This window comes from Mobula hypostoma, chromosome 26 (genome assembly GCF_963921235.1).
Source record: "Mobula hypostoma chromosome 26, sMobHyp1.1, whole genome shotgun sequence".
NCBI classification, from domain to species: domain Eukaryota; kingdom Metazoa; phylum Chordata; class Chondrichthyes; order Myliobatiformes; family Myliobatidae; genus Mobula; species Mobula hypostoma.
This window is the reverse complement of record NC_086122.1, coordinates 39,715,126-39,743,083: the sequence shown is the minus strand read 5'-3', so window position 1 is coordinate 39,743,083 and position 27,958 is coordinate 39,715,126. Positions and strand designations below refer to the sequence as shown.

General features: G+C 42.4%; 1 protein-coding gene across 7 annotated transcripts in view; it reads left to right on the top strand.

Moving 5' to 3' along the window:
* The window catches only part of LOC134338232 (transcription factor HIVEP3), a 698,117-nt gene that overhangs the window by 546,949 nt on the left and 123,210 nt on the right, over positions 1 to 27,958 (top strand). Inside the window, exon 1 of one of the 7 annotated variants that reach the window (XM_063033929.1) lies at positions 2,720 to 2,825. The exons of 5 other annotated variants lie outside the window; for them this stretch is intronic. The gene's annotated coding sequence lies outside the window, so the exon portion shown is untranslated. Of the gene's footprint in view, positions 1 to 2,719; positions 2,826 to 2,947; positions 3,070 to 27,958 lie in introns of those variants that run through there. One more of the 7 variants, XM_063033931.1, reaches the window with a different exon arrangement.

Below are 27,958 nucleotides of genomic sequence, written 5' to 3'. Positions count from 1 at the left end.
ACCTTTCAATAACAGGACCTTTCAACGTTCACTTTATCAAGATCTTATATGTTAAATCAAATGCTTTCTCATTTTTCTTAAACCGATCGGGCATTTGCCTCATGTATCCAATCTTCCTTCATAGACAATCCACTGGTAACCAGGTATGAGTAAACCTTGTCTAACAAAGCATCAAACGCCTTCCTGTAATACGGAGACAAATTACTCCAGATGTAGTTTCACTAATACCAAAACAAAATACTACTTTTAAACACGAGAACGTCTGCAGATGCAGGAAATCAAAAGCAACACACAGAGAATACTGGAGAAACTCAGCAGGTCAGACAGCACCTATGGAAATAACGCTTATGGTCTCTGTGCTCTCCAGTCCTGATCAAAGGCTGGGCTGGAAACGTCGACTATCTATTCATTTCCATAGATGCTACCTGACATAGAAACATAGAAAACCTACAGCACAATACAGGCCCTTCGGCCCACAATGCTGTAATGCTGAAATTACTAGGGTTACCCATGGCCCTCTATTTTTCTAAGCTCCAGGTACCTGCCCAGGAGTCTCTTAAAAGACTCTATTGTACCCGCCACCACCACCTTCGCCGGCAGCCCATTCCACGCACTCACCACTCTCTGCGTAAAAAACTTACCCCTGACATCCCCTCTGTACTTACTTCCAAGCACCTTAAAACTCGTGTTAGCCATTTCACCCCTGGGGAAAAGCCTCTGACTATCCACACGATCAATTTCTATCATCATTTTATACACCTAAGACCAGCTGAGTTCCTCCAGCATTTTGTGTGCGCTGCGTTGAACTCCTTACTTTTGTATTCATCTCCTCTTACAATAAGCAACAACTTTCCTGATCACACCCGTACCCATTATTTGTTTCTTGTGGTTCAACCACACCCAGATCCTTCTGTATCCTCAGAGCTCTGCGATCTCTAGTCGTTTAGATAATGTTTTTTTAATTTTTCGTGTCAAAAATGAACCATTTTACATTTCTCCACGTTACACCCAGTTTGTGCACTTGTTTACTTTATATGTGGTACATCGATCAGTCGGGTCGATTATGATGCTCTCTAAAGAGTTGACTATTGGTGGGTCCTCAGGTGGGTGTAGGGCCCGATCAGGGATCCACAGACTCTGGTGCAGTGTGGGCAGGAGTAAGCCGTGCTGTGGTTAGTGGTCGAGTCTCCTGGTTGTTCAGTCTCCTATTGCAACTGCCGCTTATTATCTGTGGCAAAGCGGATGTCGTTCTCATGTAGCGCTGATCCTTCTACACAGATTTCCTCCAGATACAGCGATTGAGTGCCGTGTCTTCCCGGCTTTTAGATATAACGTAGAATTTCTTCAAGTTGATTTTAATCTCATATTTAAACCGTTTCTTTTGCCCGCCAGAGGCTGGCTGACCTTTCAAATGGGAGTAAAGAATCTGTTTAGGGAGACGTGAGTTCGGCATCTGGATGATATGACCTATCCATTGGAGTTGGGGTTCCTTTATCAAGGTGGTGATGCTGTTCATGTTGGCCTCGTCCAGGACGCTGGCGTTAGTGTTCTGTCCTTCCAGATGATCTTCAAAATCATTCACAGAGATCTTTGGTGATGTTATTACAGGGTTTTCAGTGTCTACTGCAGGTGGTCCATAATTCAGCTCCTTTCATAATGGTTTCCTCCTACTCGCAGTTGGCGGCTCCTTAGCCAGAGAACATATTGTCCCAACACCAACCCCGTAGTGTCCCGAAAGGCACAATTGCGCAACAGATTTAAAGTACTGCAAATTAAAGTTTGGAATGGAGAAAGAAGCCAAGTGCGGGTGCCTGGAGATGACGGTGGGTCTGGGATCTGGAGGAAGCTGGAGATAGAGGCAATTAATATTGGAGCGTCAAACAAGAGAAAATCTGCAGATGCTAGAAATCCGAGCAACACACACAAAGTGCTGGAGGAACTCAGCAGGCCAGGCAGCATCTATGCAAAAAAAATAGTCGACGTTTCAGGCCGACTGTACTTTTTCCATAGATGCTGCCTGGCCTGCTAAGTTCCTCCAGCATTTTGTGTGTGTTGCTAATATTGAAGCGTGCCACTTTATAAATCTGTAGAGACTGGCAAACAGTGGGGATGAAGGATGAAATGAAACTTCGGAAAAGTCGAGAGCGAAACTAACAGCTGAGGGATTTCAACAGCGGGTGGACTCGGACAGACGCAAACTCGAACCTTCCGGACCTGCCAGAATGCCAGAGGCACACAAAAATTTTCTGAAGTAGATTTTTGCAGTGTTGAAATCTCCCTGTTTATAATCTCATTTTTGCTCTTGCACAGTGCTGTATACGGCCAGATCATGTTTGTCGTGATTTGTCGCTTGTGAACTGTGACCCCTCTAGTTACCGGCTTGAACAGCAACCAAAAAGGCCCCACCCAAGACTAAAATGTCTTTTCCCCGTCACCGCGAGAGGTTCCCTCGGCTTCGTGTGCACTGGATCCGGAAGGCGATTACAAGAAGACTGGGGTGGGGAATATCCAATGTGGAGCAGCCTTTAATTTAGCACCGAGCAAAGGGCACAAGGATTCCCTCCCCTTTAATTACTGGGTTGTTACAAAAAGTAACGAGTTCAGGAAGTGTTGTAGTGAATGGAAAAAGGAGGCAGAGCCGTCTGCAGCACTTCCTCTTACATCATTGACCATATAAGGTGCGGTGAAATTACTATCTCTTGTTGTCATGTTCCTACCTCATGGATGTCTGCATCGTGCAGCACTGCACAGACAGAACCGAGCGGGCTGGCAATTCATGATGATTTCTCCCAGGCGACAGGCACATGCCTCACACACACAGACAGGTACAGCAAGCAAAGTGTGCCTTTAGTTGTTGTTGAATGAATTCACTTTAAGACCGGGTGGGTGGGTCAGATTGCAAAGGGGAGTTTTAGCTCTTCCTCCTTCAGATGTGCAAATGTCATTCTGGGGATGTGCCGTGCCAGTCAGTTAAACTCAAGAGTAATGGGGAGCCAGCTTTAAGGCACAGTAGAAGCGTGACGGTGTGTAAACATGATCACAACTGTTTCCGCATTCAGACCAGCTCCTGTAAGTAATAAAGCATTGGTGTAATTAATCTGCAATTTTCCCATTTGAATTGCAGGCGAAATCTGTCTCCCAGCTAAAAAAGCTTTCGGAGTCTTTCCCTAATCAGTCTTTTTAAGAGTTGAAGGGTTCTCTTTATGGGGAGGGTTTTTTTTCTCGCCCTGAAGAGCGTGAGAGGCTTTGAACACGAGAAATGTCAGTGGAATTTCCGTGCAGGGCAGAACGTCGTGATGCATAGTAGTTAAAGGAGCTCTGTCTTTGAATGTGGAGCGTGACTTTTCAAATAACAGAGGACCTTTTAAAATAATTATCGGTCTCATCGGCATGTGTACTGTTCACTCGCATCAAATTTCTTCACGTAGTTATTGTAACGCTGGACAGGTATTTAAGATTTATAGTTGCTCGATGTAGATTTGTTGTCTTATTCCATGTCTTGGTACTGTAAACGCTAATATTTTAATAATTTCTGCTCCTTGTGCATTTTTGAGGAGGTGTGAGTTATATTTTAATTCCATTTTCATAATTGACCACAGATCTTAAATCCCCGCCAACCTGCAATTTTAAGTGAAAGTTGTACTTTCTAGTGCTGACTTTTTCAAGGAGTACGCGAGTGTTTTCCCACCACCTGTTATATTTTGTATTAAATTAAGATAACTCTTGTATTTGATTCTCTGAACGGAGATAATAGAACCGCAATAGACGCACAGCATCAGAGTGGGGGTCTCGGAGAGGGTATAGGGGAGATTGGGGCTGGATTGGGGGTGGGGGGGAAGGGTTGCGTGCTCTGCACATCGGGGCATAGAGCAGGAAGCAGAACGCAAAACCGAAAGCGATAAATTGTTGAATTAACACTTCACATCTGCTGTGCTTCAGTTCGAGAAATGCAAATATATATTTGCATAGAGCAATGCAGGACTGAGCACATTTTGTTGCTGAGTGGAAAGTTAGTCATGGCACTTTGAAAATTAACTTATACTTATTATCCACATATAATAATGTGTGTACATATGTACACCTGTCTTAATATTACATGTATGTTTCATTAAGTACACAGCACGAAAAAGGGTTGTTCAACCCACCTGGACCACGTCAGGATTCTTGCAACACAGCCCCCTCCCAACCCTTTCATCTTCTCCCTCATGTTCAGTGAGGGAGAGTTTAACTCTTTTTGAGTTGCAAGCTCCACTTTCTCCCACTTTCGACAAACGTTTCTCCTGAGTTTTTGCTTATATTTATAATGCTTAGTTTCGTACCTAAAGCATTTTACTCAATGAGAACTTTCCATGATTTTCAACGTCAGGTCTTTCCCTCAGTCTTTTGATTTCTCCAAAATAAGAGCCCCAGCCTTTTTAACTTTAACTCCAGGTCTGGTATTCAGGAATATCCTTGTAATTTGAAGGTCGTGAAACATAATAGATCATAGAACATTACAATACAGTACAGGCCCTTCAGCCTACAATGTTATGCAAACCTTTTAACCTACTCCTAAGATCAATGTAACTCTTCCCTCTGAATAGCCTTCCATTTTCCTTTCAACCATGTGCCCATCTGAGTTTCTCAAATATCTCTAATGTATCTGTTTCTACCACCAATAACTGTCTACATATGTAAGTACACGTGTGCTATTTTGGATATGTAGATATTTTTCCTGTGTATATGGCTGTAAACATTTCTGAAGTATACAAGGGCAGCTACTTTCTGCATGTCACAGCAGGTTTTTCCAGGGATGTATTAAGCTGTTCAGGGACCCCACCCCCACCCCGGACTAATTTTAATCACCAAATATCCTTCAGAGATTTGTTTTCAATTGAATGATCATTCAAAGGCTAGTAATGTATTAAGGTCTGGAGTTAGGAAGTTTGAATCCACTGCATGTCTGATATAGTGAAAGTCCTTCAGTCTTGTCCATCACGCCTTGGACCAGATGAGGAGGAGCTTGAGGGGAAATAATTGAGAGTTAATTGAGAAATTGGAAATGACCTTGGTTCAAAGAGGAGAAGCAAATAAAAAAAATATCAGGCTTTAAAAAGATCGATTGAATTTTTAGAAAAAATTAAGAGCCAGGCAGCTTATTCATTTAGACTGTGAGGTGATAAGACACTGGGCCTTTCCTTTTTCTGACGTGATGAAGGGCTATTTCCTGTTCTTGGCCTACTTATGTCGCAAGGGTTTCCTTATTTAGCTATCTGCTACTGCTCGAGTTTATCCTTGAGTGGTTCAGTTCACGTTGCATTGGGAGCTGGAGAAGCACACTCAGCCTTGAGGAACACTGTACTAAGCAGGAGTAACAGGGAGGTGATTCCTCTTTGGGCAAACATACAAAATGTGGGAGACTGCAACAGATATGTATTGTACTTGGCTTCTATAATTCAGTTCCAGTTTTTGGAAGCGAAGTACAACTCCTAACTGCTCCATGTGACAGAAGATTAATTTCCACCTTGCAATTGAGGAAAACCTAATTAAATGAGTCACTCAGTCTGAGCAATGGAGTAAGCCTACTCCCTCGCCAAAGAACTAGCTCTGAAATGTTGCCTATTGGTTTCAGTATCAAGGGATGAGTGATGGGATATCCCAATATGTCACCTATAGATTTTATTTTAATCACCTTCACATCATCTTCTGAGTCAAAGCAACACAGCCCAGCTATGATCAGGTCCGTACAAAGAATAGTTGTACAAGCAAGGGACACATGCCTAGAAATTCATCCCAATTGATATTCAGTTCCAAAATTTAGAGTTGTTTGGCCAACAGAACTGAATTTTAGAGGCAGTGTACATTAATACTATGTAGAGTTACAGATGCAGAATAAAGTTTAAGGTGGCCAAACATTTTAATTCCAATTCCCCTTCCAAAATGTCAGTTCATGGCCTCCTCTTGTGTCATGATGAGACCACCCTCAGGGTGGAGGAACAACACCTTGTATTGTGTTTGGGTGGCCTCCAACCTGATGAACATAGAATTCTCTTTCCGGTTTTAAAAAAGAAATCCCTGCCCCTCCCCTCCTGTTCCTCAATCTGCCCTTTTATCCTGTCTCACCCGCCTATCACTTCCTCTTGGGTCTCCTCCTTCCCTTTCTCCTGTGGTCCAGTGTCCTCTCCTATCAGATTCCTTCTGCTCTGGCCCTTGATCTTTCCCACCCACCTGTCACCTTCTAACTATCTTCCTTCCCATTCCCACACCCCCTTTTTATTCTGGCATCTTTCCCCTTCTTTTCCAGTCCTGAAGAAGAGTCTCGGCCTGAAACTTTGACTGTTTATTCATTTCCACAGATGCTGCCTGACCTGCTGAGTTCCTCCAGCATTTTGTGTGTGTTGCTTTAAATTTTAAGGTATTTTGTTATTTTTTTTATTAATTATTCCTTCATGGGAGGTGAGCATCAATAATAAGGTCACAATTTCTACCTTTACCTGATCCCAGTATCTATTCTTTGATGAGTCTTGATACTGAGTTACACCGGGTTTTTCAACTGAACAAATGTTGATGCAATCATGCCTTTTCCCAGTGCTTGCTGGTGTCTGTGTGAGCTTGTGCTCCGTTCAGTACAACACCATTAGGTGTGTTCAGAAACTAAGCTCATATTTTCCATGAAGCTATCCTGCTTAAGTTCATCCAGAAGTCAGGGGAATCTTCTGGCAAAGGGTACACAGATCACTGTGCTGCTCAGTGAGTTGGCTGATGTCAGATTTGGTTTCTGTGCCCATTCCTTCTCCCATCTCCTGTTTGGAAAAAGGAACGTTACCCTCATCGCTGCTTTGGAGGTTGATGAACAGCACTGAATGTGGTTCTGCTGAAATACTCTGTTGATGGGGTGAAGTAGGATATAGATCATGTACTGTTGGCAAGGTCTAGAGAAATGACCCATATTGGAATCGGGTTTATTTTCACTGTCATGTGTGGTAAAATTGATTTGTGACAGCGGTACAAAGAATAAGAGGGGAGTTAACACGAGATGTTATATTGTCTAGGTTAGGATGGCATGGGAGCGTAGTGGTTAGGGCTTTACACCCCGCCAACTGTAAGATTGGGGTGAATTCTCACCACTGTCTGTGAGAATGTGCTGTGTTGCCACTGGAGGAATATTGTGGGCTGTCCAACATATTCCTTGCTGATTTGATTTGACACAAATGCTGCACTTCACTACTGTATGTTTTAGAACCATAGAACACTACAGCACGGAAACAGGCCTTTTGGCCCTTCTTGGCTGTGCTGAACCATTTTTCTGCCTAGTCTCACTGACCTGCATCCAGACCATATCCCTCCATACACCTCCCATCCATTTACGTCCAAGTTTTTCTTAAATGTTAAAAGTGAGCCCTCATTTACCACTTCATCTGGCAGCTCATTCCACACGTTCTGATGTACAAGTAATGCTAATCTTTAACTTGTTAATCTATTGCTTCTCAATGTAATGCCTCTCGTAAGACCAGAGGGTTGCTAGGCGTAAATTGTGAAGGGAAAAAGGCATTTATATTGTACCTGAAGAAAATTGTACCAGCATGGTAGTGTAATGGTTAGCACAATGTTTTACAGTACCAGTGACCTAGGTTCAATTCCCACTGCTGTCTGTAAGGAGTTTGTACGTTCTCCTAAATACTGTGTGGGTTTCCTCTGGGTGCTCCGGTTTCCCCCCACAGTTCAAAGAATTACCAGTTGATGGGTTAATTGGTCATTGCAAATTGTCCCATTGTTAAATTGGGGGAGGAGGGTGGGGGGAGGGTGTGGTTACTGGATGGAGCAGGTCAAAGGGCTGGAAGGGCCTATTCTGTGGAACTGAGAAATGGCAACAAGCCAAAGCTGCAAGAAGAATAGATTCTGTATATAGCACCCTAAAGTAGCAAGTTTTAGAGAGGGAATTCCAGGTTATGAACCAAAGGAAGGGTCACCCATAAATCAATTAAAATTTGGTAGTTCTCAAGTCTAGTGTTTGAAATGATCACAGATTGTAGACATGAAGAGAATGAATTTTGCCATAAGAACATGTAGGCCTCTGTTGTCAGTGGTTTCACTCAGCTGGCTCACATCACTAAAAGGTCACTCTGTGAACACTTGAGTCTTCGGTAAATCTGTATTGCTTCAAGGTAAAATGCCAACTTTGGGGAGCCGCATATCTGCCAGAGTACGTAGAACATAGAACAGTACAGCACAGTACAGGCCCTTCGGCCCACAATGTTGTGCCGACCATCAAACCCTGCCTCCCATATAAGCCCCCACCTTAGATTCCTCCATATACCTGTTATACCTGTCTAGTAGTCTCTTAAACTTCACTAGTGTATCTTCCTCCACCACTGACTCAGGCAGTGCATTCCACGCACCAACCACTCTGAGTAAAAAACCTTCCTCTAATACCCCCCTTGAACTTCCCACCCCTTACCTTAAAGCCATGTCCTCTTGTATTGAGCAGTGGTGCCCTGGGGAGGAGGCACTGGCTATCCACTCTATCTATTCCTCTTATTATCTTGTACACCTCTATCATGTCTTCTCTCATCCTCCTTCTCTCCAAAGAGTAAAGCCCTAGCTCCCTTAATCTCTGATCATAATGCATACTCTCTAAACCAGGCAGCATCCTGGTAAAGCTCCTCTGTACCCTTTCCAATACTTCCACATCCTTCATATAGTGAGGCGACCAGAACTGGGCACAGTACTCCAAGTACCAAGAGGCAATGTGAGGTATTGTTCTGATAAACATCGTGGGCAGGCTGTGTTGGCACCTGAGTGTGTGTGACACTTGTGGCTGCCCCCAGCACATCCTCCGCTGTGTTGGTTGTTAATGCAAACACTATATGTTTTGATGTACACATGATAAATAAACTTGAACCTTGAAAAAGTGGAGCAAAGGATTAATGATTAAACAAAGTATTGTGGACACAATTATCTGAGTAAATATAATTAAAACTGAATGCATTCTTTGGCTAAGCTGTAAGAAGAACTTTTTTATTTTCGCATATGTAATAATGAGAGTGGTATTGAATGTATAGCACTGGCACCAGTTTCAACATTTGGTTCATCTAATACATAGGCTTCAATACAGACCAATAGTTCAATCTGAAGGACTTCACTATAATTATTAATATGTATTGCATGAGGGACATGGTTAACTCCAGACCAGTGTTAGTGGTAAGTGCTGTCCTTGTACAGCAACAAAACAAACATCCTCCCTCCTAAGAATGTTCAAGGATTACAAAGGATGTTTGCTGTTGTGTATTTTCTTTAAGGCAGTCACGATGTTATTTGCCTTTATGATAATAGACGGGTGTTGTCCAGCGTAGAGTGGTGACAGCACTGATTTCTCTCCCCAGGGTGCTTTTGGACAAAATTCCTCACGTGCTTGCTGCACCTGTTTCCTTGTTTATTGAGCAAGTGGGATGTTCCCAACTCTGGAATCTCCTCAGATTATGTCAGTGCTGTTCCCCGGTCATCCTGGCAGGAAGCCCACTCGTACAATACACAGAGGAATTCCTCCTCAGCTAGCTTTCTCATTCCTGCTTCGAATGCCCTCGCAATGTTCAGAATGCTGGCCCCTAGGGTTCAAAGTGTCAGCCAAATGGGAAATAAAGCTGCAGCTACTCACTGCGAGTTTGAGCTCCTGCAGATGAGTTTTCGGACTGTCAGCACAGAAGGCATTTGAGATATCTCCTTGCGTTTTCCCATGATGCTTCCGCAAGACGCAAGTGCTTGATGTTCAGGAGCCTGTATGTCCTTTTTCAGCCATATTCAGTCATATTCAGTGATCCCTCCATGCTGAGTGAGTCGTAAAGCTCCATTTCATACAAAAGTCCTGGTTATCTTCAGGCAATACAAGTTGAAGATACCAGTAATACGGCAGATTTTCTTTCCATACAAATTTATACAGGTTGATCTCAGATATTTAAGATGAATAAAGGTGTTTAAAAATGAGGTACAGGAAGACCTCATTCTCTGTTGTTGGGGGTATCTTGGATAAATGGAATAATGTTCGGCTATCAGAAAGTATAGATAAGGAAGCTATTCTGTCCATCGACATGACACTGGCTCTTCATTGGCCAGTTCTGTCAGTTCCACACCTTTTGGTGTTTCCTGCTGCAGCTTGTAAGTGATTTTCTGCATCTGATATGTGCTTATTTTGACAAGCACAAAATTTCACATCCTAGTTACTCTCTGGATTTTAAACAAAAAGCTAATTCTCATTCCTGCTTTATCTTTTGTGCATTATCCTGACTCATCCACAAAGTGAAAATCTGCCTTTCCTAAACTCATCATGACCCTATACATTTGCAGTAAATCCCTCCAACCGTATTTTGTTCTAAGGAGAATCTTTCCAATTTCTTCAGTTTAACGTTGAGATTGAAATTTGCATTTGTGTGCAGGATATTTTTTGTAGATCTTCCAGCATGCTATGTTGGCATTGGAAGAGTGGTGACACTTACAGTCTGTGCAGCGCAATCCTCACTGATTTGATGCAAATACAGTATACTGTATTTTGATGTACAGGTGACAAATAGAATGAATTTGTCTTTTAATCTTTGTATCTTTTCTGGGGCCTCTTCATCTTTCCTAAAGGGCAGTGACCAGCATTGGAAGCAATACTCCAGGTGTGGCTTAACCAATGATTTATAAAGTTTTAACACAGCCTGCTCTCTTTTCATCATCCCTACCCCCCCCCCCAAAGAAAACTACATGAAGCTGCTGAAAAGTTTGAAACAAGGAAGATAAAAGGAGTTAAGGAAGATAAAGTTTTGAGTTATCTTGTTCAAAAGACTTCATATTGAAATGGCTGAGTGAAATCTTCAAGTCCCAGTGGGTCAAAACTCTTACACAGGTCAGGCCTTGGCCTAGTCAGTTCTGAAGATTTGGAGCTTAGTATTTTCATTGTCGAGGAGCCCTGAGCATTTGACCCCCACTGGCGCACTTTCCTGTCAGCTGCTTACTGCAAACTGACAGCAGAAGACATCTTGACATGTCTCCAGCTGCCTGCCCTGTATCACAGGGCATATCTGATGTTCAAGGTCATCAAAGAGCAGTATTAATCAGAATCAGCCAGATGGTGTTCTTAACATCCATATCGTTTCACCTTACCAGGTTGTTAAATAAGATGGCAAAAGACTTGGGCTGACAAGGTCATTGTTGGCAAACTTGGAAAAGCTTAAAAATTGGAAGTGCACTTCAAGCCATTGAGGAGTAAAAGCACAAAAACTGCTCTTTGATTATGCTGGCAACACCTCAATTTTAAATTCCCACCCTTGTGTCCCTAATTCTGGAATTTCTTTTATTCCTGTGTCCTCTGAGATCTCTGTAATCTCTGCCTTTTGTTCCCAGCCAATTCCAATGTCTTCACTACTGACAGCCAAGGATCTACACTCTGGAATTCCCTCCCTGTACCAGTCCTCCTCCTCAAATTATTCTCTCCGTCTGAGCTTTTGGCTTCTTGTCCTATTAATATAATGTGATTCACTGTTATTTGATGACACTCCTGCCAGGGTGTGTAAAGACGATGCGTTGATGCAGTGAGGAAAAGCAATTTCTCTAGAGTTTTGCAGATGTAGACACTTCAAGCATTGTTATACTATCACGGGCAATTTTGGGTAACTGGCAGTGTGTGCAAATCTGATGACGAGTTCTTCATCGAAGAAAGCATTGCCCCTGAGTGATTGAGACAAAGGTACATTTGGATGGAAAAGATTAATAGAACTCCGTTAAATTCATCAGTGGTCTGGGTTTTCACTCACCACAGACCTACTTTAATTATCCTTTTGTTCACCATACTCCTTCCTCTTGTTTAAGCTGGTTTACCACAGGTAGTTTCTTGTCAATGAGTATTTTCTTCTTGTCCATGATACCTACAGTGAAAAACACAAAACCGTTTTTTTAAATTTGAAGCCGCAGTTAGTTTACAGACTTAATTGCAAGCTCTTGATAATACAAGTGAGCTAGTGGACCAGGCCCTGTGTTTTACTGCTCATCCACTGAGGTTAATGGAAATACGTAGCTAGTCGGGTTAACAAGTCTTTCAATCTGTGTCCCCTTGGAGGAGCAAGACCAGAGTGGGTTCTTGTATGCTCACGGGTGATATAACTAATTGTTTGTGGTCATCTCACGTCAACTGTCACTCAGTAGGTTACCGATATACTTTGGAATTGGGTTGTGGACTGACATTTCCAAGATGTTAGGGAGGTGGCATCTTTCAAACACATCTACCCACCGGAGGGGGTTTGGGTGTGAAATATCCCGGGACATATTTTAGAATCTAAATCATCAGGTTTGTTATCACTGATGTGTTGTGAAATTTGTTGTTTTGTGGCAACAATACAGTGCAATACTTAAAATATACCTTAAATCACAATATGCAATATACAAAAAAGACATAGTGCAAAAATAGTGAGGTAGTGTTTATGGGTTCATTGTCCATTCATAAATCAGATGGTGGGGAGGAAGCAGCAGTTCCTAAATAATTGAGTGTGTCTTCAGGGTACTGTACCTCCTCTTTGATGGCAGTAATGAAAAGAGGGCACGTCCTCATAGAGGGATCAGAAGTGGAGAGAGTGAGCAGCTTCAAGTTCCTGGGGTCAAGATCTCTGAGAATCTAACCTGGTCCCAGCATATTGATGTAGTCATAAAGAAGGCAAGACATACTTTAGGTTTGAAGATATTTGGCATGTCAACAAATATGCTCAAAAACTTCTATAGTTGTACCATGGAGAGCATTCTGACAGGCTGCATCACGGTCTGGTATGGAGGGGCTACTGCACAAGACCGAAAGAAGCTGCAGAAGGTTGTAAATCTAGTCAGCTCCATCTTGGGTACTAGCCTACAAAGTACCCAGGACATCTTTAGGAAACAGTGTCTCAGCAAGGCAGTGTCCATTATTAAAGACCTCCAGCACCCAGGGCATGCCCTTTTCTCACTGTTACCATCAGGTAGGAGATACTCAGCGACTCAGGAACAGCTTCTTCCCCTCTGCCATCAGATTCCTAAATGGACTTTGAAGCTTTGGACACGACCTCACTTTTTTGATATATAGTATTCCTGTTTTGTGTATTTTTAATCTATTCAATATATGTAATTGATTTAATTGTTTATTATGTTTTATTTTATTTATTATTATTCCCCCTCTTCCCCCCCTTCCCTCCCCCCCACCTCAGATTATGTATTGCACTGAACTGCTGCTGCAAGTTAACAAATTTCACATCACATGCCGGTGATAATAAACCGGATTCTGATTCTGCATGGTCCATAATGATGCCACCTTTTCTGAGGCATCATCTTTGACGGTGTCATTCACGGGGAGACTAGTGCCCATGATTGAGCTGGCACAGTTTTCAACCCTCTGCAGCTTTTACTAAAACTGCACAGGATCAGTAAAGAGTAACTCCTTTCAAATGTCCTGATGAGATCTCTCAGCTACCATGAGTGGGTCATTGGCTGAAAAACTGCGGCATTCCGAGGTTGTGAGAGGCGCTATATAAAATGCAGGTCTGTTTATATCATCCAGTGTTGATGGGCTTGTTAGTTTGCAACAACTTCATGGTATGTTTTGCTCCACTGGTAATATCAGTGGCGCCACTTATTAACTTTTGAGTTAGCAACCCTATTTATTTCTCTGAGGAACTATCTGTTCTGAGCTTAAAGACCAATAGCTCATCGGACTTGGCAGAGGCTTCCAGACCGACTGAGGACACGATGTGTTTTAGCAGGAGGACGGTCTAGTCCAACACCTATGGTGATTTACAATATCCAATGGCCTAGGGTGATTCAGAAGCTTCAGGAGAGATGATGACACAGCCAGGAATTGGCAATTTAAGGAAAGAGAAGGTGGCATGAACCCCAGTAGAATGAGAGCATAAAGGACAAGTATGAGAGAATCTCACAATGGAATTGTATCTTGAAAGGACAAAGCCCACAATGACCAGGAACAGACTTGATGGTCCAAATGGACTAATCCTGCTCTTGTGTCTAATGGTCTATGCTTCTGAAATGGTGTGGATAACTTCAATCACGACTACTCTGAACTGATTCTACAGATTACAGACTCACTTCCAAGGACATTTTAACAACTCATATTTTCATTTTTTTAATTATTTGCATAGATTGCCTTTTACACATTGGTTGTCAGTATATTGATAGTTTTTTCATAAATTGTATCATGTCTTCCTGAAAATGCCTTCAAGAAAATGAATCTCAAGGTAGTATATGTTCATTGATAATAAATTTTGTTTTGAACTTTATAATTTTGCTCCCCTTCACTTCATTCCTGTCATAAAGTGTGAGCAGAAGTGCAGGAACTGGGCTCAGCTGGAGGACTGCCTGGCAGAGGTTCAGCATTGAGGAGTTTTCCAGCTTGGAAAAATACATCCCAGGAGACGGGCATTATTTTGTGGTGCCAAAAACAGATCTCAGGTGCAACTCGCATCATCAGTTTGGTGGGGGCAATCCTGTCGGAAGACCCACCAGGCGCTAGGAGATATGCAGGAGAATGTTGTTGTTTTCCTGCACCATATCTGTACCCCACACCACCACATCCTACATTATTTGAAGGATTGGGATCATTTCTCTCCTTCCTCCTTTGTAAATCACTATCCAAAACTAAAATGAACTCGTCAGACCAGCAACATTTAAATGCATGAAGATGTCAGTTTACTTTTGATGAAGGGTATCCGCCCAAAATGTCTGTTTATTTCTCTCCATGGAATCTGCCTGACCCGACCCGTTCCGTTCCTCCAGCATTTTGTGCTTGTTACTCTGGATTTCCAGCATCTGCAGGATCTCTTGTGTTTGTCATTGGAATAATCCTTCCATTGTCTCAGATATCACAATGCACTTTCATGTCACTGAAGCATTTTTGACCTTTAGTCCCTTTAGTAACATAGAGAATACTGGCCAGTGCCACAAATAAAAATACACCAATTGCCAGCTGAAACATAGAGTAGTTCCACCATAAGTATTGAAAAGGACATTGGAGTCAAACTTGTTCTTTTTCAAAACAGAACATGGCATCTCTTTGATTCTGCGGAGGAGTCTGCTTCACAGTTTGAAGACCCCAGCTCTCCCTTGTAAATGGAGTGTCCTCTTGGAGTTTTTTTTTCTCTCAGAGATGGGCTTTGATTCCTTACCTTCCACCTCAAAGGTAATACTTCTACTCAATGACCCACACGAAGACCTGTAACAAAGATCTTTTCTTCTCCCACCCACCCCACTGCCACCGCCTTTCATCTAAACTGCATAAGAGAACTAATATGTTCCATTTAGGAATTTCTGCAAGTCCACTGGGGAAGTCAGGGCTGGTGACTGCAAATCCACAAGTCCATTGGAGGCTAGTAGCTGATGGAGGCCTGTCCTGGAGTTAAAGGAATGTGTATGTGTGTGGGAGGGAGAAACGGAGCTTGTTTCCATATTGTTGCTTGTTGTGTTCTGTTGTTTTGCCAAGCATTGTGGGCCTGCTACATTGGTGCCACAATGTGTGGTGACACTCATGGGCTGCCTCCAGCACATCCTTGGGTGTGTTGGTTGTTAACCCAAGTATCATATTTCACTGTAGGTTTTGATGTAAACATGATAAATAAATTTGAATGTAGGAATTGGCTCTCTTTCTCCTCGCTACTTTTTTTTTCTTGGGGCTTCATCCCTTGTCATGCTCTTTGAAAACAATTAGCTGGAGTCTAGAAACAATGAGGCCATTAAAATAGCTGTAAATACACTTCTGGAATGGATTGATTTTTAAAATTCCACAAACTCAAACAGACCTGGGAGTTTACTGAAAAGCAGTGTGGTTCACTTTTCACAGTTTAATGATAGCTTCTATTTTGGCTGTCAAATTCTAGGTTTGGTTTTCTTAGTTTCCAGTTGTTGCTTTGTGCTGGAGTGAAAGGCACAGGGGAAAACTGTAAAACTGAGCCCACACAAGTCTGTTGATGCTAAACCAGACTCTTGTGATTGATACCCAGCAGTCTCACACTGGCTGTATTTTGTTAGGTGAATCTGCCTTTCATGCAGGGCACCACCCTTCAAGAAAAAGAAAGAACATTTTTTTTCCATTTTTGGCCTTTCTAAACACTTTACAGACAATGAGGTTCATTAGAAGTGGAATTGTTGTAGAAACATGGAAACGTTGATCTCTCTACACAAGCTTCTGCAAAAAATAACGTAATAATAACTTGATTGATTGAGAAATAGGTATTGGTCAGGCCACTGCATATAACTGGATTGCTCTTTGAAGTAATACCAGAAGATTTTCCTTTAACTTTAATGCCTTCAAAGCTAAAGACCTTACTTCTAACTCTGCAACAATCCCTCAGGACGCAGCACTGAAGTATCCACTTCAAATGAATTTAATTATCATAGGATTCAAACCCACAAATTTCTAGGGGAGGTTTTGCCTTCTAAGCCAAAGAATATGTTGGAATTGGACAGAATTCACTAGAGTAACAGTAGACCACTTCTGAGGGCAGGTGGTCTTCACAATGCTTGCATTAGAGTATAAAAGCTTTGTATGCTGACCTTACTGAAGAGTTTAAGATCTATGATTAGCTTTATTTATGTGTGTAAACACATACAGTGAGATGTGTTGTTTTCATGAATGACCAATACAGTCCAAAGATATTGCTGGGGGCAGGCTGCATATGTCACCATGCTTCTGGCACTAACATAGTGACCCAATAACTCATTAATCCTAACTTGTACATCTTTGAAAATGTTGGAGGAAACCAGAGCACCCAGATGAAGCCCATACAGTCAAGGGGAGAGCGTACAAACTCCTTACAGACAGCAGTGGGAATTGAACCCCAGTCTTCTGAAGCCTGGTGCTGTAGATGTTGCACTACCCGGCTCTCCCTGTGATTAAAGAATGAAATGGAGTTGGAGACCAAGATGGAAAGCAGTTCCTGCAGTGGGCATGTCCAAAACAAAAGTGGCTTTTGTTAAAGATAGTGCCAGGTTGATGAGAGGTAATGGCAGGAGTATTTCTACATAGAAGCCTGCTGATGCTTGAGGCTAGATGGTATGAATAGCACCAGGGTGGGATTCAGAAGTGCAAAAAAGAGAATCTTCAGCTCAAGTCTTTGTCAGTGTTGGTATGAGTTGGCAACACAGGTGTAACAGGTGAAGACCCTAAGAAATGGGAGCAAAATTAAACCATTTGCCCCATCAAGTCTGCACCATTCTATCATGGCTGATTTATTATCCCTCTTAATCCCAAATTCCTGGCTCCCCCCACCCCCTCTGTAATCCTTTGACACCCTTACTGATCAAGAACCTAACAACCTCTATCTTAAATATACTCAATGACTTGGCCTCCACAGCTGTCTGTGGCAAGTAATTCCACAGATTCAGGAGACTGAATCTCGGTGAGTGAAGATGTCAATCGGCTGTGCTTTGAGTGGATATGTATTCATGTAATCTTGAGGCTCATTCTAGAATTTCCTTTGTCAACAGTGAAGTACTGACCAGACCTGAGTGAGAAGCATTTGACGCACTGGAGGTCCAAGCCAGTGCCTCTAAACACTGACAAATCCAAGCGTACAACCTCAAGCACCTCCATTCTATTGGCACTGAGAATTCTTACTGCATGTGGCGCATGGCCAAGTGCTTAGGGCATTGGACTCACGATCTGAAGGTCGTGGGTTCGAGTCTCGGCCAAGGCAGCATGTTGTGTCTTTGAGCAAGGCACTTAACCACACACTGCTCCAGTCCACCCAGCTGAAAATGGGTACCGGCAAATGCTGGGGGTTAACCTCACGATAGACTGGCGTCCTATCCGGGGGAGAGTCTCGTACTCTCAGTCGCTTCACGCCACAGAAACCAGCATAAGCACCGGCCTGATGGGCCACAAGGCTCAGGACAGACTTTTAAAAAATAATAATAATAATTCATACTGCAAGCTTTTCCCTGACTGTTGAGAGTTTTGGTGTTTAAGCATTTTAGTGGATAAATCTTAATGCGGACATTAAGATCTGCTAAAAGCAGCAGGAACAAATTTGTGACAATGTAATCCTGTGCAGAGGTTCAGTTGTTCAAAGCACAGAAGGAGATTATTTAACCTTGCTCTGGCTGTGATTGACCGAATGGATTGGAAACTGCAAGGTAACAGGTTGGTGTGGGAACTCCTGGTTTCTTTTAAGACTGCACTGACTGGCTTTTTATAATGCTGCTATGGTTCCAGAAACATCCTGCTCAAAAGATTAGTGGCCAGTTTGAAACAAGACTGAGAGTTGGTGAACAAGTGGCATTTTACCCTCTGAAGTTTTAGTTGAAAGAGGTATTTTACTGTTTTGTTTTCCTTTTTGCTAGACAACTGAACCCTGGCAATAAAACAGACTTGAATAAACATCCTTTTCTCTGATAATGAAGGTTGAGTGCTGAAACTCCACTCTAAACAGATCAGCTGACACTACTGGTCACCACAGAATGTAACATAACATCATGTCCATTGTGTATTTAATATTTCAATAATATTTGAGTACCATTATAGATATTATTTGATTAAACATTCTTTTACTTAATTCATTATGGGTTATATGTAAAAGTATGTGAATGGCATATATCATTTTGCCAGCACGTCTTGTGTGTGCGCCTCACTAAGCAAAACTCCAGTTATCTCCAGCTCTCCCATGTTTTTCTTTTGATTAATTTCTTGAGTTACAAAACATAGCAGTGGCGATGACCAAGTTTTAAAATGAACCTGAGATGCCTACATACATGTTCAGGTTAAAATAAAATTAACACATTTTTTTAATTCAGAAGAGGGGGAGAAATATGTTTTTTTTAAAAGACTGAAGAGGGATGAAATTCATGTGCTCATAAACAGTGAATACTGGAAGATGCTAAATTTAAAAAAAAGCAGAAATCCTGGCTACAATGGAAAAATAAATGTGATTGTGCAACAGATAACTGGATGATGTATATTGAATGAATTGAGCAGTATTTTGAAGCAAAGGAAATGGTGTTTGAGAAAAGAGTGCTGGTGTTACTGAGCATAATAGGTGGAAAAGCATACAGTTTGCTTAGAAATTTTAACTGCTCCAACCAAGCTAGCTGCAATGAGCTTTGCTGATATTGTGAACATTTAGAACTGAAACCATTGCTGATTGCAGAATGCTTTAGGTTTTATTGAGCAAAATGAAAGGAAGGGGGATCCATTTCCCCTTGCATGACTGGATTGAAAAATTTTTCTAAGCATTGTCAATTTGGCAATGGGCTTTAGGCGATTGTTCAGTTTGTGGAATCTTTACAAGAAAGCAGTTAAAAATGGCTCCTAACTGAAACACAACTTACAGCGACTTCTTTTAAATGTAATAATGGAAACTGTGGAAAGAGATACATTTGAGTTGCTATGAGAAATTCAAATGAGCCTGAATAAAATTGCACCATCTAAACAGAACAAATTGTGTTATTGTGGCAGGGGCTCACATACACCAGACAAATGCAGATTTTAAAAGTGAAACTTGCAGAAAATGCAACAAAGTAGGTCACCTACAGAGAGCATGGTGGGCAGATGAAAATAAATGGACTGCATAGGGAAGAATTAAAAAAAAATATCAAACTGCAGGTTGAAAAACAGCACTAATCTGTGTGTTATTGATAAAATACCTGATAATGATGCGAGTGACTCAGGTCTGTGTAGCCTTGAGATTTGTTTGTGAAAGCTAACAATAGACCAACAACACACATCAAAGTTGCTGGTGAACGCAGCAGGCCAGGCAGCATCTATAGGAAAAGGCGCAGTCGACGTTACAGGCCGAGACCCTTCGTCAGGACTAACTGAAGGAAGAGTGAGTAAGGGATTTGAAAGCTGGAGGGGGAGATCCAAAATGATAGGAGAAGACAGGAGGGGGAGGGATGGAGCCGAGAGCTGGACAGGTGATAGGCAGAAGGGGATACGAGAGGATCATGGGACAGGAGGTCCGGGAAGAAAGACGGGGGGGGGGGGACCCAGAGGATGGGCAAGAGGTATATTCAGAGGGACAGAGGGAGAAAAAGGAGAGTGAGAGAAAGAATGTGTGCATAAAAAAGAGTAACAGATGGGGTTCTTTCTCTCACTCTCCTTTTTCTCCCTCTGTCCCTCTGAATATACCTCTTGCCCATCCTCTGGGTCACCCCCCCCCCGTCTTTCTTCCCGGACCTCCTGTCCCATGATCCTCTCGTATCCCCTTCTGCCTATCACCTGTCCAGCTCTCGGCTCCATCCCTCCCCCTCCTGTCTTCTCCTATCATTTTGGATCTCCCCTCCCCCTCCAGCTTTCAAATCCCTTACTCACTCTTCCTTCAGTTAGTCCTGACGAAGGGTCTCGGCCTGAAACGTCGACTGCGCCTCTTCCTATAGATGCTGTCTGGCCTGCTGCGTTCACCAGCAACTTTGATGTGTGTTGCTTGAATTTCCAGCATCTGCAGAATTCCTGTTGTTTGCGTTTAAATAGACCAACAAAATGGCTTTCACCAGAAAAGAACAGCAAATTAATTGGAATTGGACAATGGTTCAGCTGTTTCAATCATTGCACAAAATGAGCTTGAAAGACATTTCAAAGATACTAAACTGATGCCTGCAGGTATCCAACTAAAAACTTGGTACTGGAGAAAAGATAATTCCTGTGGGAATATTATTCCCAACAGTGAAATACAGCAACCAACAGTCTATGTTGGGACACATTGGTAGAAACAGGAGGGCCAGCACTGAGGGGCTGTGATTGGCTGAGACAACAGCAACTTGATAGGAGATCCATTCGTCATTTGCATGCCACGTACCCTGCAATAGTCAGTTGAAAGAAAATTAAGAAAGGTAAGAATGATGATGCCACTGCAGTGTTCAAGGATAGCATTGGAAAACTCAAATCAAGGATACAGTAGCGTTAAATGAAAATGCCACACCGAAGGTTTACAAAGCCTGTCCAATTCCTTGTACTATCTGTGATAAAGCAGCCAGTGAGCTAGATCGCATGGAGGCTGAAGAAATTATTTCCAAAGTTGGGTGGAGCCCATGGTTAATGCTAGTGGCCCTAGTAGCCAAGAATAATGGGTCTGACAGGATCTGCGGTAATTTTAAAGGTCACCATCAACCCAGCAGTGAAGGTAGATCAATATCCTCTGTCCAGGATAGAGGATATCTTTGCAAATCTCTCTGGAGGAAAACACCTCAGCAAAGTGGACTTGGCTGAAGCCAACCTACAGATGGAGATGGAAGAAGAGTCCAAAGTGTGAGTGTTTTTGATTACAAAGGCATTTATTGTTTTAATAGGTTTATTTTTTGGAGTAGCATCTGCACCTACACTCTGGCAGAAAGTTATGGACAGTACTGCAAGGCTGCCCAGGCATTTGGTTTTACCTAGATGACATAATTGTTACTGGTGATGATGACAAGCAACATCTCCAAAACCTCAAGATATTATTAAAAAGATGAGAAGGTTATGGGCTCAGAGCATGACGCAACAAGTCTGAATTCTTGAAACCAATCATCGTTTCTGTGGCCGCACCATTGACGCACAAGATTTACAGAAGTATGCTGAGAAAATTCAAGCAGAGAGGATGACCCTAGGCCATGTCACAGTTGCAGTCCTTTTTAGAATTTGTTAATCATTATAACAGGTTCCTTCCAAATCTGCCTACTGTGCTCTACCCATTGGACAGGGAGAAATGGCAACGGATAAAGCAGTGTGAGGTGGCTTTCCTAAAGACAAAGAAAATGGTGATGTCTGACACCGGACTCACACATTATGATCAACACCATCCAGTGAAGTTCCTTGCCTTATGGTGTAGGTGCAGTCATGTCTTGTTGCCAGTGATGGAAGTGAACGTCCCATAACCTTTGAATCACATTCCCTTACCCCTACAGAAGAAAAAGTTACACACAGATGAAGAAAGAGGTGTTGAGTCTGTTTTAGAATGTAAAATATTTCATCCAGTACTTCTATGGGGGAGAGTTTTCATCAACCACTAGTGTTCATTTTCCGTCGACAGAAGGGTGTTCCACTAATAGCAACAGCACAAAAGCAGAGATGGTCTCTCTTACTTGGAAAGCACAATTACAAGATCGAATTCAAGAAGGCGACTGATCATAGAGATACTGATGGATTGTCCCGTTACCCGTGGAAAAGGAAATATATAAAAAAATTAACAAGAGGTAAACCCTCTTGACGTATTACAAATTGGAAGTCTCCCTATTATGGTAGAGATGATCCAAAGGGAAATCAGAAAAGACCCCTCACCAATATAACCACACAAAATAGCTGGAATGTGCAGCAGAGTCTCAGTTCCCCCATTTTGACCAGCGCTGGGATGAACTTGCCCTTGATGAGGGTTACCTTGAATAGGGATTGAGAGTTGTACCATCCAAGCTGAGGACTAAAGTGTTGGAGGAGCTACATGTTGGTCATCTAGGCATAGTCAAATTGAAAATGTTGGCTTGAAGTTTTGTCTGGTGGCTTGGGATAGATCAGTGGATCGAGCAGCTTGCTATGCACTGACTGGGATGCCAACAACTCCAGAAGATGCCAAGAGCAGTGCCTTTCCATCCCTGGGAATGGCCTGCATTGCCCTGGCAGAGGATTCATGTGTTTTGCCAGACAATTCATGGGCACAAATTTCTTGGTAGTAGTGATGCAGCTATAAACTGGCCAGAAGTGTCTCCAAAAGCCCCCACTATAGCATCACACACTATTAATGTGCTGAGAATCCTTTCTCAAGGACTGGTATTCCAGAACACTTTGTCAGTGACAATGGACCACAATTTGTGGTGGAAATGTTTGTCATTCTTGAAAATGAATGGAATTAGACATATTACATCTGCACCCAGCTACAAATGGCTTGGCAGAAAGGTTTGTCCAGACTAAAGAATGCACTGTGAGTAATGTCAGCAGAACAGACGACACTGACACTGAATATCTCCCCTAGTTCCTTCTTGCATATCGCAATGCATCATCCTCCAAACTAGCTACTCACCAGCGTGTCCTGGGTCATCCCTTGTGTTCATGCTGGGATCTCCTCAAACCCAATCTCAGAAGGAGTTTGCAGAACAAACAGCTGAGACAAATTGAAGGCTCCTCAAACAAGGAGGTTTGATGTTTTACTCCTGCACAAGCACCTTTTACTCCTACAAAGGTGATCAAAAGTGGTACTTGGAAAGATTAAGGATAGAACTGGACAACTCGAGTATAAACGGTAAGACTTTTGGCAGTGTGGAGGATCTATGAGATCTTTGGGTCTTTTTCCATAGGACACTCAAAGCTGCTGCACAGGTTGGCAGTTTTGTTAAGAAGGCATATGGTGTGCTGGTATTCATCAGCCGTGGGATTGAGTTCAAGAGCCATGAGGTAATGTTACAGCTATATAAAACCTTGGTCAGACCCTGCTTAGAGTACTGTGTTCAGTTCTGGTCACCTCACTACAGGAAAGATGTGGATACTATGGAGAGAATACAGAGGAGATTTACAAGGATGTTGCCTGGATTGGAGGGTGTACCTTATGAGAATAGGTTGAGTGAACTTGGCCTTTTCTCCTTGGAGTGACAGAGGATGAGAGGTGACCTGATAGAGGTGTATAAGATGATGAGGGATATTGATCGTGTGAATAGCCAGAGGCTTTTTCCCAGGGCTGAAATGGCTGACATGAGGGGGCATATTTTTTAAGGTGCTTAGAAATAATGGGATGTCATGGGTAAGTTTTTCACACAAAGAGTGGTGGGTGCCCGGAATGCACTGCTGGTGATGGTGGCGGTGGTGGAAACGAATACAATAGGGTCTTTTAAAAACCTCTTGGATAGGTACATGGGGCTTAGAAAAATAGAAGGCTATGGGCTAGGGAAATTCTAGGCAGTTTCTAGAGGAGTTTACATGGTCGCCATAACATTACAGACCCTTCGGCCCACAATGTGCTGTAGATTTCTATGTTATATGTTCCCACACAGTGGAGATTGCACCTGGTATCATCTGGAGATGACACATCGATCAGTTGAGAAGAGCAGAGTCAATTATTGGAAAAGAAACGTGTCCAGAATAGTCTGAACCACTTTCTGCAGTCCCAGAGTCAACTCCTACGACCACTACAGAGGCTGTTCCAGAACCTGAGATTATTTCACAGCCACAACTCTCACCTGCTGAGCAGAGTGATTTTCCCCTTGTCATATATATGTTGAGGTGCATCTTATATTGAGTTGGAGTTTATAGCTAAGCAGAAGTGTTGTGTAATATTTTAAATATATTGGATTATTCTTTGATTACTTCATTATGGTTTATGCGTAAGATACGTGAATGGCCTTAATCATTACGCTACCACATCATGTGTGCACCTCACTAAGTAAAACTAAGCGTACACAAGTTATCCCCAGCTGTCCTGTATTTTTCTGATTGATTTCTGGATTTAGAAAACACAACTTCTGCCCTCACAGTTGGATAGGATTATAGAAAACTGATGACATGAAAAACTTCATTTAGTCAATTGTTTCTGTGCCAATTGAGAAAGAGCCACATTGCTTAAACCCTGCAACAGCCATACAAGTTCCAGCTTGTCACCTACACATCCAAGTACTTCATAAAGGTGATGATGAATGTTTCTCCTTCTGCTGTTTCATCCAGAGAGGTCAAGCCTCCTATTACATTCTGGGTGAAAAAAGTCTGTCTTGATCTCCCCTTTCATCCTTCTATTGCTTCAAATCTATATCCCTTGGATTTTGGCTTCTGTACTAAACAGGAGAGATCCTTTAAATTCAAGATTTAAGTTTATTTGTCATGTATACATCAAAATATGCAATGAAATATGTCACTTCTTTATTGGTGGCTCTGCAATATTTATCATCTTTGGTTCAGTGCCCCATCAGCCTCTTTTCCAAAGGAAAACCTACAAGCTTGCCCAATGTTCCTTGTATTTTCAATAACCTAGTCCTATCAATATACTTATAAACCTCATTAGTTACAACCAGTGCATCACATTGTTCCTGTAACTTGATGACTAGAACCATAGGGAATTCTGCATGTAGAAACTAGTGCATTATTCTATGCGCAATAATCTCCTGAAAGAACTCAGTGGGTCGAGCAACGTCTGTAGGAGGAAAGGAATTGTTGACATTCCGGGTTGAAACCCTATAGCAGGACTATATTATGTTGGTGTATGTGTGATTGTGTGTGGACAAAGGAATTTTTGGCAGAATGGTTTTTGCCAGTGTTTTCATAAATGATTGTCCCTCAGCTAACATCACCAAAAATATATTGTTTGATTTTCATATTTGTTTTATGGAATCTGAGCTGCTTTGGCTGTAAGTCATTTTGAGTTTTGAAAGACACCATACAAATTGAAACACTTTCTGTTTCCCCCTCACTATCTCTTTGTTACTGAAAGCCTGTGTTTGATATGAGTTTTCCATTTATTATTCCTGGCCCAAATTCAAAGTGGTTTGGTCAGATTATCATTCAAAGTCTATAAACGAAGTAATGCTTTCATTTTTAAATCAGTTAATAATGCCATAGTATGTGAGCTCCAGTGATAATTGAGGAAATAACCTTTTTATCATCATCTTGCTACGGAGAGGGATTCTGGAAAATCCTCTTTGCTATTCTCCAGCCTCAGAAGAAAGTTTATGGGAGACCCTGTGGCAACATGACTGAAAAACAATGTGGGAAGTCAGCAATGTCTGGTCTTCTAAATAATCTTCTCTCTATCAGCCACAACAGGTGGGATTTCCTGGCCACCCATTTCAATTCAACTTCCCATTCCCAATCCAATAGGATGATCCTTGCCTTCTCTACTGCTACAATGAGGCCACACTCAGACTCGAGGAGCCATATCTAATATTACATCTGGCTATCTATCCCCCTCCCACACACCTCTGGGTTCACCTATCACGTACCAGATTGTATTCCTTCCCCCTTCATCCACCCTCTTTTTCTGGCCAATTCCTCCATTCTTTCCAATCTTTATGAAGAGTCTCAGCCTGAAATGTCAGCTGTTTATTCCCCTCCATAGATGGTACCTGACCTGCTGAGTTCCTCCAACATTTTGTGTGTTGCTCTGGATTTCCAGAGAACATCTGTAGAATCTCTATGTTCATGACTTATAAATAATATCTGAATTGAGTGAACCAACAAACCACTTAACAGGGAGCTTGCTCACTCTTTGCCCACTCACCTAAATTCTCTGCAATATTTTTCATTGTTTACTTTTGGGAGATTGTTCTTTAACCTGAGCAAGGACGGTGGTTATGTGGTGCAGTATATCCAGAGCAAAGACCAGTTGTGTGGAGCAGGAACTGGGCAGAAGTGTGCTAGAAAGAATTGGAGACCTAAAGATTAAGATCAGTAGAGGGCAATTAAGGAGAGACTAGAAGTCTGAGACGGAGTAGGGAACTAGAGGTTGCAAGAATAGCTGAGCGGGTGTCATAAGATCAATGGAGATTGTAGACTGTTGAATTGGGTGGTACACTTGGGCGTTTGGCAAAATCAGGGTTGGGCAAAGAATTTGTGTGAAGAATATACTTCAACTTCTTCCAAATCAATGCTGAGGCAGTTGTCTTATGAGCATCCAATGGCTACTAATACATTTTTGTTCATTTCATGTTCAGGATCAAGGCATCATTGGAAAGGTGGGTATTTATTGCTCATCCCTTTCTATTTAAAGATGCAGAGCAGGCCTTTCAGGCTATGCTGCCCAGCAACCCCCGACAACTATGATTGAACCCTAACCTAATCCTGGGAGAATTTGCAATGACTAATTAACCTATCCAGTATGTCTTTGGACTGTGGGAGGAAACCGGAGCACCCGGGGAAAACCCATGAATCCCACAGGGAGGATGTTAAGAAACTCCTTGCGGAGGACTCTGGGATTGAATTCCGAACTCCACTGCCCCAAGCTGCTACGTTACCTTGAGTATGTGGTGATTAGCTGCCATCCTGAACTGCTCTTGACTTTCTGGTGAAGGCATTGCCACATGGCTGTTGATTGGGAATTTATAGAACTACGAGCCAGTAATGATGGACTGACAATGTTTTCAAGTTGGGACAGTGTGTGTCATATGTTTACTGCCTTTCAGCTTGGTGGTCTAGGTTGTAGAATAAGGACAGCCTGCTACTGTAACCTTAGTGTATGTAGATGGTCTGCACTGCAGCCACTGAACAGCAGCTTTGGAGGCAATGAGTGTTTTGGATGGTGATAGTGTGCCTGTCAAAGGCTCTGAATTGTGCCACACTTCTTGAGTGTCTTAGACCATGTCAGACAGAAACAAGCCCCGTTTTCCCATCGAGTCTGTGCAGAAATGTTACCCAGCCTAGTCCCACCAAAAGCAAGAAGCTCTGCGGGAACGGGACCATAGTGTCTATACCCCTCCCAGCCATGTACGTCTTCAAACTTTTTTAAATGTTGCTCCTTTTCTGATGGTGGCTCGTTCCATGCTCGCACCACCCTCTGAGTGAAGGAGTTTCCCCCCCCCAGTTTCTGCTTAAATATTTCACCTTGCACCCTTAACCCATGACCTCTAGTTCTGGTCTCACCTGACCTCAGTGGGGGGGTGGGGGGGGGGGATCCTGCTTGCATTTATCCTGTCTCTATCCCTCAATTTTGTATACCTCTGTCAAATCTCCCCTAATTCTCCTACGCTTCAGGGCAAAAAAAATCCTAACCTATTCGATCTTTCCCTAATGGTTCTCAGCACATCGTTCACTCGGTCAAATGACGGTTACTAAGTTGGGGATATAGAGGTTGTAATGCCATGTGATATGGTTTAAACTCTCCTGCAGTGCTGCAGAAGCAGCATTTCCAATGAATTAAAGTCCCCCTTGTGCCTGATGCAGGGTTCTAGCGATAGATTATGACAGGAAATGCCTATTTGAATCTTGTGATTGAGGTGAAAGGACCCAGAAAAGTTCACTCTGGGGTTTCACACATGAAAATTTTTTTTCTAGTTAAAGCATATTGTTGACAATAAAAGCAATTAAATTTCCTGGCAAATATTT